At 37.9% G+C, this 14,884-nt stretch overlaps 1 pseudogene; it reads left to right on the top strand.

Moving 5' to 3' along the window:
* The first annotated feature begins 13,130 nt into the window (after positions 1–13,130).
* Positions 13,131–13,860, top strand: LOC112624300 (annotated as a pseudogene).
* Positions 13,861–14,884: the final 1,024 nt, after the last annotated feature.

The raw sequence follows: 14,884 nt of genomic DNA, 5'->3' as shown, positions 1-14,884 counted from the left end.
TCCAAGACTAAACCAGGAAGAAGTTGAATCCCTGAATAGACCAATAGTAGGCTCTGAAATTGAGGCAATAATTAATAGCCTACCAACCAAAAAAAGTCCAGGACCAGATGGATTCACAGCTGAATTCTACCACAGGTATAAGGAGGAGTTGGTACCATTCCTTCTGAAACTATTCCAATCAATAGAAAAAGAGGGAATCCTCCCTAACTCATTTTATGAGGCCAACATCATCCTGATACCAAAGCCTGGCAGAGACACAACAAAAAAAGAGAATTTTAGACCAATATCCCTGATGAACATCGATGCAAAAATCCTCAATAAAATACTGGCAAACCGGATTCAGCAACACATCAAAAAGCTTATCCACCATGATCAAGTGGGCTTCATCCCTGGGATGCAAGGCTGGTTCAACATTCGCAAATCAATAAACATAATCCAGCATATAAACAAAACCAAAGACAAGAACCACATGATTATCTCAATAGATGCAGAAAAGGCTTTTGACAAAATTCAACAGCCCTTCATGCTAAAAACGCTCAATAAATTCGGTATTGATGGAACGTACCTCAAAATAATAAGAGCTATTTATGACAAACCCACAGCCAATATCATACTGAATGGGCAAAAACTGGAAAAATTCCCTTTGAAAACTGGCACAAGACAGTGATGCCCTCTCTCACCACTCCTATTCAACATAGTGTTGGAAGTTCTGGCTAGGACAATTAGGCAAGAGAAAGAAATCAAGGGTATTCAGTTAGGAAAAGAAGAAGTCAAATTGTCCCTGTTTGCAGATGACATGATTGTATATTTAGAAAATCCCATTGTCTCAGCCCAAAATCTCCTTAAGCTGATAAGCAACTTCAGCAAAGTATCAGGATATAAAATTAATGTGCAAAAATCACAAGCATTCTTATACACCAGTAACAGACAAACAGAGAGCCAAATCATGAATGAAATTCCATTCACAATTGCTTCAAAGAGAATAAAATACCTAGGAATCCAACTTACCAGGGATGTAAAGGACCTCTTCAAGGGGAACTACAAACCACTGCTCAGTGAAATAAAAGAGGACACAAACAAATGGAAGAACATACCATGCTCATGGATAGGAAGAATCAATATCGTGAAAATGGCCATACTGCCCAAGGTAATTTATAGATTCAATGCCATCCCCATCAAGCTACCAATGAGTTTCTTCACAGAATTGGAAAAAACTGCTTTAAAGTTCATATGGAACCAAAAAAGAGCCCGCATCTCCAAGACAATCCTAAGTCAAAAGAACAAAGCTGGAGGCATCACGCTACCTGACTTCAAACTATACTACAAGGCTACAGTAACCAAAACAGCATGGTACTGGTACCAAAACAGAGATATAGACCAATGCAACAGAACAGAGTCCTCAGAAATAATACCACACATCTACAGCCATCTGATCTTTGACAAAGCTGAGAGAAACAAGAAATGGGGAAAGGATTCCCTATTTAATAAATGGTGCTGGGAAAATTGGCTAGCCGTAAGTAGAAAGCTGAAACTGGATCCTTTCCTTACTCCTTATACGAAAATTAATTCAAGATGGACTAGAGACTTAAATGTTAGACCTAATACCATAAAAACCCTAGAGGAAAACCTAGGTAGTACCATTCAGGACATAGGCATGGGCAAAGACTTTATGTCTAAAACACCAAAAGCAACGGCAACAAAAGCCAAAATTGACAAATGGGATCTCATTAAACTAAAGAGCTTCTGCACAGCAAAAGAAACTACCATCAGAGTGAACAGGCAACCTACAGAATGGGAGAACATTTTTGCAATCTACTCATCTGACAAAGGGCTAATATCCAGAACCTACAAAGAACTCAAACAAATTTACAAGAAAAAAACAAACAGCCCCATCAAAAAGTGGGCAAAGTATATGAACAGACATTTCTCAAAAGAAGACATTCATACAGCCAACAGACACATGAAAAAATGCTCATCATCACTGGCCATCACAGAAATGCAAATCAAAACCACAATGAGATACCATCTCACACCAGTTAGAATGGCGATCATTAAAAAGTCAGGAAACAACAGGTGCTGGAGAGGATGTGGAGAAATAGGAACACTTTTACACTGTTGGTGGGATTGTAAACTAGTTCAACCATTATGGAAAACAGTATGGCGATTCCTCAAAGATCTAGAACTAGATGTACCATATGACCCAGCCATCCCATTACTGGGTATATACCCAAAGGATTATAAATCATGCTGTTATAAAGACACATGCACACGTATGTTTATTGCGGCACTATTCACAATAGCAAAGACTTGGAATCAACCCAAATGTCCATCAGTGACAGATTGGATTAAGAAAATGTGGCACATATACACCATGGAATACTATGCAGCCATAAAAAAGGATGAGTTTGTGTCCTTTGTAGGGCCATGGATGCAGCTGGAAACCATCATTCTTAGCAAACTATCACAAGAACAGAAAACCAAACACCGCATGTTCTCACTCATAGGTGGGAACTGAACAATGAGATCAGTTGGACTCAGGAAGGGGAACATCACACATCGGGGCCTATCATGGGGAGGGGGGAGGAGGGAGGGGGGAGGGATTGCATTGGGAGTTATACCTGATGTAAATGACGAGTTGATGGGTGCTGACGAGTTGATGGGTGCAGCACAGCAACATGGCACAACTATACATATGTAACAAACCTGCACATTATGCACATGTACCCTAGAACTTAAAGTATAATTAAAAAAAAAAAAAATCCAGAAGAAAAAAAAAAAAAAAAAAAAAAAAAAAACAAGACAACAACAAAAAAATAATAACATTAATTTCTTAGCTTTGATTGATGTAAGATGATTATGTAATATGTGGGGAACTGGGAGAAGGGATTAAGGGAAGTCTCTTTACTGTCTTTGAAATGCTTCTTTAAGTCCAACATGATTTTAAAATAAAAATGTAAAGAGTTAAATTTCTCAGTGTTAGAATTTACTTTTTTAAGTGAATATCTTTCAGATCCTGATATATGAGAGTCCTCTGCAAAAGGTATTCTACATTAAATATAAGATATATATGTTCTTCTGCTAAAAGATCTTGAATCTAAGAAAAATCTTTAACTCAATGTAATGTTTTTAACTTTTTAATCATAATAATATTGTATATAACTTAGGCCATGTTTATGTTGATTAAGCCATTCCGAGTGTGTGTGTGTGTGTATATATATACACATATATACAAATATATATACGTATATATATACACACACAAATATATACATGTATATATTTATATACATATATATACAAATATATATACACATATACACAAAGATATATACACATACACAGATACATATATACATATAAAATAGATTCTTTAGGATATGTTATGATTCTTCTACAGTGTATGAAGATCAAGTGGAAGACTACTGAACTTGAAAAACTTAACTTTGACTCTCAAATCTGCTGCTGATATTACTATGTGAACGGGATATGATTTGCTTTAATAAGTCTCAGATTTGCACTGTTATAAACTCTGTATAAATTGAAGGTAATAATTATCTTTCTGGGGCACCATTTTAACAGATTTATTAAAAATATAAATTATTTTTCTAATTCATATGTGACATTTAGGGAAACAGAAAATTTAGAAGCATAGGGAGAAAAAGAATTACTGTATATTTATTATCTTTATTCCTATGCATGTGTTTACATAATAGGAATCACATTACATACATTGTTTTGTTACTTACCTTTAAAAATGTAGTTAATTAACTAGTTTGTTTATTTAGACTATTTTCTAGAGCAGTTTTAGATACATAGCACAATTTAGCAGAAGATACAAAGATATCCCAAATACCTCCTCAGATATATACTCCCCTATTATCAACATTCTCCACCAGAGTGATACATTTTTTAAATAATTGATGAATCTACATTGACACATCTTCATCACTCAGAGTCCACAGATTACATTAGGGTTCCTTCTTGATGTCGTATACTCTGTGGGCTTGGACATAGATAACATGTACATTCCATTAGAGCAAGATACAGAGTAGTTTTACTGGTCTAAAAGTTAATTTTATTTTTTTCATTTAACATTGTAACAGTAAAATTTCCAATGCTATCACAAATTATTTTCAAGTAAATCTAATTGTTGTATTATATTACAATGTCATATGCATATGTGTATATATACATATTATATATGTGTGTATATTATATTCAAATATTCATATATGAATATATGAATATTTAAGTGTTTTCAAGCTTTTTCTTATTGTAAACAATCTCTCGATGAACCTGTATATTTTTCCCTGTGTCTGGGTTTATTTTCTACTTGTAGGTCAATTTCCTACATATTTAGTTTTGAGATGTATTGCGGGAACTGGTCAGCAGTCTGCAATGCAACGGGGCTCTCTCTTTGCTCCCAGGCAGATTGGCAGGTCGAGAAATAATAGACACACACAAGATAGTGAAAGCTGAATCCAGGGGGGTCACCGCCTTCTGGTCCTGTGGTGCCAACAATGCACTGGATATGCCAGCATTTATTATTGAGTTTAGTGAGGGCAGAGGTAGTTTAGTGAGGGATTTAGGGACATTTGATTATGAGGTGAGATGGTCACATGGAGATGAAGTAATTCTTTAACATAACATCTGTATGCAGAAGTACAGTATACAGAGATAAGAATTTACAGTATAGTGTGTGCATCAGTAATTTCTAACAGAGCCTTAAAACAGGAACAGCAGTAACAGTTACGGCAAAAGCTGGTTACAAACAATTCATAGAAACAGGACCTGAAGTTTAATTTCTAACAGAACCTTAAAACAGGAAGACAGTCTTTCCATAACCCATGATTAGCAAGATATTAATCAGCAGTAACAGTTGCAGCAAAAGCTGGTTCCAAACAATTCATAGAAACAGGACATGAAGTTAGACAACTGGTTAGAACAGAAATTCTCAGAAGGGAGTATGCCTTAACCCTAAAGAGGCCTAGAAGAGCCGCAGCAAGATAAGGGCGTTTATAGCTCGATCTTATCCATATGGACAGGTGCGCCCCCACCCCCCCCAACCATTTATAGGCTTTCCACGAGGGTTGCATTCCATTCCCAGAGCTATGAACATCTGCTTTTCTGGGATAGGAATCTTGGTGATGTGAAACCTCCCTGACTGCACGTCCATTCATAGGCTCTCTGCAGGGGGAAGCACATCATGTGCTGTTGGCTCATTCTGGCAGTCCAACCTGGCATTGTCTTTACACAATCCTGCATGCAGTTTTGTATTTACAATAATCAGGAGCATTTCATCTTTTATTCCATAGCAATAGTTTCAGGGGGTCTCCCTACAGGGATGGATGGATTACTATCAAGGAAGGTGGCAGGGAAGAGCACTGAATTGGGTAGAGGGAGAATTTGGGCTCTGATGCATGATCACAGTGATCTCAGAGAACTTCATGTGAAACTGTAAGCTGAAATACTCCTTCAGATTTATCCTGAGTTGGGGTAGAAGGGCTAAATCTTTTTATCAATGCATTTACTAGTTACTGGTTGTGAGGTGCTTAAGGGAAGGGAGCAAGACTTCAGGTAAGAAGGATTTATACAGCATAGCTGTTCCCAAAGAGGGCTTTCTGCTGCCGACATTCCCAAGAAAAAGTGGAGTAATAAGTTCTTTCCTGATGGTCTGGCCCACCACAGCATCTAATATAAAGGGTGTCACAATTTTCAAGGCTCTTTATATATTGTAGCAAATATCTCTGCAAAACTGTTGTGTCATTGCAATTAGTGCTGATGTATTAATTAACAGCTGAAAGTTCCTTTAAAGCAGTTCACATAATAAATTCTTAGTCTATTTAGTTTGTTCATGAAATACTTCACTACATAAACTTTAACAAACTATTATCTGGTCTTACTTGTATATTTAATTTTACTTAGATTTTATGAAATGTTTAAATATGTTTTCTTACCTTAAAATTAGAAAAATATTCTATTATACTTGGCTTCATAATGTACAGTTTATTTCCATATATAATCTTGCAGAAATTTGTTTTTGTATTTAACATTATGTAGGAAATACACTTTTTCTGTTTCCAAACAAGTAGTCATTTCATGAATAATCAAATATTTCCTCATTGATTTGAAATGTCACCTTTATTACATAATAAATTATCATATACACATATTCTCCATGCTTTCCATTGATCTATTTGACTATTCCTCCATCAGCACCACACTTTCCATTAATAAAGATTTATTATGAAAACCTCTCTCCATTCTTCTTTTTTTCTCATTATTACCTTGGCTATTTCATACATTTAATCTCTGAGATGAAATTTAGAATCAGTATGTCAAGTTATAAAACAACCACAACCACAAAAAACAAACAAATCAAAAAGAGATTTAGGATGGATTTGTATTGAATTTATGTATTAATTTTGAAAGAACTGGCATCTTTACAGTACTAAGTCTTTTCTCCAAGCATGTGAATCTATTTCATTTACTGACGTCTTCTTTTATGTTGTCACAGCATTTTTTTTTCAGGTGATTTGGCATTCGGTTCAAGCATAGATAAGAAATAGAATGGAATATCTGTATAAATCGATTCTAGGAAGAGTTTGGGTCAGGATGACCTACAATGTTGGCAGTCTGTTTCTGTCTAAATTTCCAGACTATAAAAACTGTACATTTGAATGTATAAACTTCAAGCATCTCACAGTACAATCTTTTTAAAGTTCCTTTTTGTCTACGTTTTGTATAATATTTTTCTGTGCAGCAATATTTTAGAATCTTCTCTCAAAGGAAGGGCATTCACTAAAACAAAAAACAGACCAACGTAATAGTTGATCTGAGACCAAGATTTGCTTTCTGTGACAATGTTCTTAGATTTTTCTTTTTCATAAAAGTGATTTTTTAACTTTTACCTATAAAACATATTGCTTTCATTTTTATAGAAGTCATTCCAAATGCAAAGGTTAAGAATTTCTCATTATTTATTTCTAATAATTTATGGCATGATTCTTATATCAAATTATTTAATACACATTGTGATTATAGAATCAACATATTTTTGTGAACAATTTGGAAAATATAAATAATCCTTCCCCAATTATATTTTGCAATTAATAGCAAACCTGAAAAATTACTGTCTACAGATTTAAGTATTTCTCTATTATCTTAATATAAAAATAACAAAGCAGGTATTTTAAAACTTTTATAAGATACTTTCCCAAACACTCATAATTCAAAAAGATTATACTGAAGTATTTAGTATTATGGAATAATGTTTGAAATATATATTTCATTACATATATAATAATATATAATTATTCCATGATGTTAAATATACTTCAGCATAATCTTTTTAATTGACACATAATATCTTACCATATAATGTTAAAATACATTGAACTAATCCATTATATGTGGCTTACTAGGTTATTTTCAATCTTGTTTCTCAGAAAAGAATGCTGAATCTAAGTAAATGCTTATTTCCTTAGTATCAGTACCTAACACTGAAATTACCAATAGAGAATATAGTTTTTTTAATGATTTCAATGTATATTGCCAAACTGTGCTCTAGTAATTTGGTATCAGTTCACATTTGCATACATATGTTTGAACTCTATGTTCCAGACTGATTTTTAGTAATGAGAATGCAGCAGTGAATTAAACAGACAAACATCTAAGACTTCATGTAGCTTACATTATAGAAAGAAAGCAAAAATCATCAAGATAAATAGATTTACTTTTACATACACTATATATGATCATTATGAACTGAAGTGCATACTGAATTCATATGTTGAAGCCCAAACTTCCAATATTTAAATCTATTTTTAAAAAGAACTTTTAAGAGATAATCAAGGTTTAAGGAGGTCATAAGGATCAGATCCCACTCCTATAGGACTTACAGCCTTATAAAAAGAGGAAGAGGGAAAGCTCTTTCTCACTTTCTACAGGTGTCAACCAAGACACGGCTGTGTGAGCCTATAGCAAAAAATGGACTGTCTGTAAGCCAGGAAGAAACCTACACCAGAACAGAACCATATAACCACTCTAGAACCCTGATGGCAGACTTCCAACAACCATGAGAATATAAGTTTTTGTAGTTAATAGTCATAGAGATAATAAATCAACAGAAAGAGCAATATGGGTTGTCAAGGGTGCTGAAGTTTTATAGAGCATTCAGAGAGTCTCACTGACAATATGTCAATAAATATATTAAGATAATAAGGAAGCCAGCATGCAGATATTTGAATAAGAGCATTTCTAGGCAGAAGGAGCAGAAGTGTATAGGTCTTAAGGTTAATATATTTGTTATGTAATCAAGAGACAACAAGGAAGGCAGTGCCACTACAATGCACTAAATAAGTGGAAGAATAGTTGCTGATGAGGTTGAAGAGATATTTTTGGAGCAAGACGATAACAAAACGTAGTAAAGACTTGGGCTTTAATCTAATTCTATGCGTAATAGTCAGAAGTCTCCAATAGAACCAACCAACCTTCCTTCCTTCCTTCCTTCCTTCCTTCCTTCCTTCCTTCCTTCCTTCCTTTTCTTTCTTTCTTTCTCTTTCTTTTCTTTCTTTCTTTCTTTCTTTCTTTCTTTCTTTCTTTCTTTCTTTCTTTCTTTCTTTCTGTCTTGTCTTTCTTTCTTTTTCTTTTTCTTTCTTTCTTTCTTTCCTTCTTTCTTTTTCTTTCTTTCTTCTATGTATGTATCTATTGACATCTATCTATCTATCTATCTATCTATCTATCTATCTATCTAAAGAGGAGACTTATTAAGAGAATTGGCTTTCATGATTATGAAGGCAGAGAAGTCCCATAATATGCTGCCTGTAAGCTGATAAAATAAGAAAGTTGGTAGTATAATTCAGTTCAAGTCCAAAGGCCTATGTAACAGGAAACCGGTGAGCTGGCATGTCTCCCAGTCTGAGGTTAAAGAGAGGTAGAGGTGGGGGATGCTGATGTAAGTCCTGAGTCTTAAAGCCCAAGGGCAGGAGAAGACGGATTTCATAGCTCAGAAAACAGAGACAGAGTTCACCCTTTCTTAGTTTTTATTGTTCCATTCAGGCCCTCAACAGAGTGGATTTTGCCCACACACATTGTTTAGGATCTATCTTTCTTGCTCAGTATACTGATTCAAATGCTAATCTCTTCTAGAAACTCCATCACAGAAACATCCAGAAAAAAATGTTTTTTGTTTGTTTGTTTTGTTTTGTTTTGTTTTTTGAGACGGAGTCTCGTTCTGTCGCCCAGGCTGGAGTGCAGTGGCCGGATCTCAGCTCACTGCAAGCTCCGCCTCCTGGGTTTAGGCCATTCTCCTGCCTCAGCCTCCCGAGTAGCTGGAACTACAGGCACCCGCCACCACGTCTGGCTAGTTTTTCATATTTTTTTAGTAGGGACGGGGTTTCACCGTGTTAGCCAGGATGATCTCGATCTCCTGACCACGTGATCTGCCTGTCTCGGCCTCCCAAAGTGCTGGAATGACAGGCTTGAGCCACCGCACCCTGCCCAGAAATAATGTTTTGCTAGCTGTCTAGGTATCCCTTAATCCAGCCAAGTTGACAAATACAATTAACACATGATATGACATACATTTTAATAAACTCACTCCAGTTTTTCTGCTGAGAATGTACTGGAGAACTGCAAGAGTATAATAGGGATACCACTTAAGAGACTATTGCAATACTTTAGACACATGGTAGTGGTTTGGACCAGATTATTGACAGCATGAGTAGCAATAACTAGTCAAATTTTTAATATATTTCTAAAATAGAGGTAGTAAGATTTTATTTTTGATTGGATATGGTGGCAGAGAGTGAAATATAAATAACACCAAACTTTTGGCCTGAGAAAGTGCAAGAATAGAATTATTAACTCACACAGGGAATTATGGAAAACTACAGAGAACATTTTGAAGGAGAAGTAAAAAGTAGGTTTTTGGATCTGTTAAATCTGAGATGCTTATTAGATGTTTCAGTAGAAATGTCAGTAGGCACTTGGATATGTGAGTCTGGAAATTAGGGAGAGGCAGAAGGTAGACATCTTCAGAATACAAATCTGAAGATATAAGATTGGGGTTCACATATGGTGAGTGTGAATATAAAAATATTACAATGATTAGCTCCAGTGTACACCACTATTTCACTGTGGATGTGAGAAAAAAGCAGCAAAAGACTAAGAAAAAAAAGGTCAGGATTATCATAGGAGAGATACTAGTGAATGAAATGTCTTGGGAGCAAGTGAAAAAGGGTTCCAAATAGGAATGATTAAGTGCAGCTGATAGATCAAATTAAATGATCACCACATTTATTAATAATTAGAGACTATCATTGGTGACCTTGACATGGGCAGTTTCAGTGAACTGGACAGGGCAAATTCTAAATGAGGTAGATTCTAGAGCAAATGAGAGAATGTAGGTATAGACAATACTTTCAGCAGTATTGCCGTAAAGACTTCAAGATAAATGGATGCAGTATCTAGAGGGAGAAGTAAAAAGATGTTTGAAGTTTCTTAAATTTATATATTACTTATTCTTCGAGATGAGAAAAACAAGGTTATTATTATTAACCACATAAATAAGGTCAAATATCCCATGTAAATGATTCAATTGAGATGGAAAATTGAGGAAGTAGAGAAAAAAGAAAACTGTTGAAGTACTGTAGTTAAGTATTTGAGAGGATGGAGGCACTGGCGATCAGGCAGGAGCAGACACAATCCATCCACTGAAACAAGAGAGCAATGAAGAGAATATGGATGATAATTAAATTAGGAGTGTAAGGAAGCTTGCTTGGTACATCTTGTCAGCATTAGGAATTAACATTATTTAAAAATGAGTACAGACCTCAATTCAATCAGCTGGAGACAGGTATTGTAGACATGAGGTCAATGGACTTGAAATCTGCCTCCAACTTTTGGCGAAGTAAATGTATAAGTAATCAGAAATTAGATGTTGCTATAGTTTGGATGTTTGTCCTACCAAACCTCATGTTGAAATTTGATCCCCAATGTTGAAGGTATGTCCTAATGCAAGGAGTTTGGGTCATACGGACATATCCCTCATGAATGTCTTGGTGCCATCCTCTCGGTAAAGAGCAAGTTCTTGCTCAATTAGTCCTTGTTATCCTTTTGTCGTGAGTGAGTTCTTGCTCGTTAGTTCTCCTGAAAGTTGGTTCTTAAAAAGAGCCTGGCACCTCTCTCCTCTCCCTCTTGTTCCTCTCTCACCATGTGATACCTGCATATGCTGGCTTCCCTTTGACTTCTGTCACGATGAGTGGAAGGAGCTGAGGCCCTCACCAGTGCCCAGTCTTGAACTTTCCAGCTGGAAGAAAAATAAGCCAAATGAAGCTTTATATATATATATAAATCAGTATCATGCATTACTTTACAGCCACACAAAGACAGATGGCTTGCATTAAAAAGTGGAAGAATGAAGCAAATTCACAAGGAGGAATAACAAATATTTTTTAAAAGTAGCGCATACAACTCCTGTAATAGATGACTTTGACATGACATTCTCAGTTCTACACTTTACATTTAGCAATTAAGTTCCATAAAAGTCCCAAGTATCCATCTAAATATGAGTAAATTTGCCTCAAAGTCTATTCCATGATATCATATGTTTCATAATTAACTCATGTAGGGAGTGTGTATGTGTGTGTGTGCGCACACACACACACAGATACCCAAATGTTGTTTGGCCTTTAAATTTTGTTATGGATATTTCTGCCTCTATGACTGAATATATCAGACTAACAATCTTACTAACACAAGCTGTAAAAATAAGACTAAAAAATGTTTTAAAAGCCTGTTTGCAAGCTGGGCATGGTGGCTCATGCCTGTAATCCCAGCACTTTGGGAGGCCGAGGCAGGCAGATCACCTGAGGTCAGGAGTTCAAGATCAGCCTGACCAACATGGAGAAACCCTATCTCTACTAAAAATACAAAATTAGCCGGGTGTGGTAGCGGGCGCCTGTAATCCCAGCTACTTGGGAGGCTGAGGCAAGAGAATCTCTTGAACCCAGGAGGCAGATGTTGCAGTGAGCCGAGATGGTGCCATTGCGCCTGGGTAACAGTGCGAGAGACTCCATCTAAACAAACAAACAAACAAACAAAAACCTGTCTGCAGATATTATAAAGCAATCAAGGCAGCCAGGTCTTGATGGGCACAGTTTCTGTAGAGAAGAAACATATTGAGGTGAGATTTACATTTCCTCTGGGTGCATTTGCTCATTCACTACACTGGACATAAATGTCAAACAGAAAACAACATTTTAGAGCCCGTGGCAGTCTCTGTGGGTTTTGTAGACAAAAATTGGAGCTCAAGGCTGCCAAAGCAACCATGATTTGAGGAGTCAAAATCTTGGAGAAAAGAAAAATACTGTATAGAGAATGCAGCCTAATAGTCTTCCAGCAATTTCGAGTCATTTACTGATTCTTAAACTGCATATGCCCAGGGCAAGTTATTGTGAATATAAGCAAAACACAGTTAATTAGAGGATAAAATGTTAAGTAAAGAGAGCAAAAGACTCATTTGGCTGGAAAGACAAAAATTGGAACTCAGGAACTGCCAAAATAGTAGGGGCACTTGTAAACACCCAAAACTTTCAGTTTGAGATTCAGTTTTGGTTTTACCTTGGAGATAAGAGAAATTAGAATAATGCCAGACCTCACACAAGAAGAAGTTGAGCTAGAATTTATTCACGATGATCTTTTCATATTCTATGCATTTTCCAAAAGTAAACTTACGAAGAACTGATGACAAAGAAAAATTATAAAATCAACTATAGACTCATTACCTTCAAGGAATAATAATAAAGGTAATGGCCAACTTTTCACCATAAGCCATGGAAGCCAGAAAACACAATGACACCCTTACAGTGCTGAGAGAACTGGCAAACTATAAAATTCTATATTCACTTAAAATATATTTCAGGCCGGGCATGGTGGCTCATGCGTGTAATTCCAGCACTTTGGGAGGCTGAGGTGGGCAGATCATCTGAGGTCAGGAATTCCAGCTCAGCCTGGTCAACATGGTGAAACCCCATCTCTACTCAAAATACAAAAATTAGCCAGACGCAGTGGAGCATGCCTGTAGTCCCAGCTACTCGGGAGTCTGAGGCTGGGCCCAGGCGGTCTGAAGGAGCGCAGAGGCCGTGGATGTTGACAGATCCGTGGCCCAGTACGCTGTGGGGATTGCCACGCTAGAAAGAGACGTCAGCCTGGGCCCAACCCCCAACCCCGAGCTCACACACCATTGTCGGACTTGAGAGCCCCGCCTTCCTGCAGGAGGACTTCATTCCTTCGCTGTGTTGAACATGATGATGGGCGGAGGCGGCTCCTTCTCGGCTGGCGGCCTCGGCAAGGGCATATTCTCCAGGCTCCACTCAACGTGCTCAGTAGGCACCACTGGATGTTTAACGCAACCTCCTACCACCTCAGCTAAGAGGACACTGGCCTCCTGTGCATCCATGCCAGCGCCCACCCGAGACATGTTCGAGAAATCGTAAAAATCAGCACGAAGGGGTTTATTTTAATGGGCGGAACCCTGGACGCGATGGAGCTGGAGCGAGCCCAGGCGCAGCTGACGTCCATGCTTATGACGAACCTGGAGTCCAGGCCTGTGGTCTTCGAGGATGTGGGGAGGCAGATGCTGGCCACTCGCTCCAGAAAGCTGCCACAGGAGCTGTGCACACTCATCCGCAACGTGAAGCCGGAAGACGTGAAGAGAACTGCTTCTAAGATGCTCCAACGGAAGCCGGCAGTGGCCGCCTGGGCGACTTGACCAACCTGCCTACTTATGAGCACATCCAGACCGCCCTGTCGAGCAAGGAAGGGCGCCTGACCAGGACTTACCGGCTCTTCCGGTAGAGCTGCTCCCTGACCTGATGGACGCAGGAGCTGCAGCTGCGGCCCGCTCTTGCGTGTTAGTTTGGACACGAATTTAGTCTAAAACGCTATCTCGTTTTACAAACAGTGCGAACAGTGTCGCCAGAGCACCCACGCAGTTTGCATTCCTTCAGAACTGAATATGCCAATCAGTGGAGTAAATACTGACACTGACCACGGGAAGCCAGGAAGCAGGTGAAGTGCCGAGCGCGGGAGGGCAGCGTGCGGTGAGGAGGCTGGGTCAGCGCTCCCCCTCCTCAGGGGCTCTCAAGGCACGTGGTGTCGGGCAGGTTACTTGAGAGGAGCAAGCCCTGAGCCAGGAAGCAGCAGAGGCCAAACTATCAGAGCCTCCCCAGTGGCCACCAAGTTCCTATGTCGGGTACCAGGACTCACCTCTGACAAACGGGAGAAGACAAGGGCCTGGTCAGCTCCGAGGAGCGCGGTCCACATGTGTGCACGCCTGCTTCCCTGGTAAGAAATAGCTGTTATCTTTCTTAAAAAAATAAAAAATAAAAAAAATAAAGTATTATTCAATCTTTCTATTATTTTTGCACCCATTAACTGTCTGCACCTCCTTTGCCCCAGCCCCGCAACCACTCTTCCCAGTCTTTGGTAACCGTCATTCTACTCTCCATGGCCAGGAATTCAAATGTTCTGATTTTCAAATACCAGGAATAACTGAGAACACGCAATGTTTGTCTTTCTGTGCCTGGCTTATTTCACTTAGCATAATGATCTCTAGTTCCAACTATGTTGTTGCAAATGACAGAATCTGCTTTTATGGCTAAATAGTACTACATTGTGTATATGTACCACATTTTCTTTATCCATTCATCTGTTGAGGGACCCTTAGGTTGCTTCCACATCTTGTCTATTAACAGTGATCCAACAAACATGAGTGTATGGATATCTCTTAAATATAATGATTTTTCTGGCTCATACCTTATCTCTATGGTTGGCTTTTTTGAGAAACCTCCAAACTGTGCTTCATACTGGTTGTACTAAT

Source organism: Theropithecus gelada, chromosome 5, assembly GCF_003255815.1.
Source record: "Theropithecus gelada isolate Dixy chromosome 5, Tgel_1.0, whole genome shotgun sequence".
Lineage (NCBI taxonomy): Eukaryota > Metazoa > Chordata > Mammalia > Primates > Cercopithecidae > Theropithecus > Theropithecus gelada.
The sequence above is the reverse complement of the archived record's forward strand: the minus strand, read 5'-3'. Positions and strand labels throughout refer to the sequence as shown.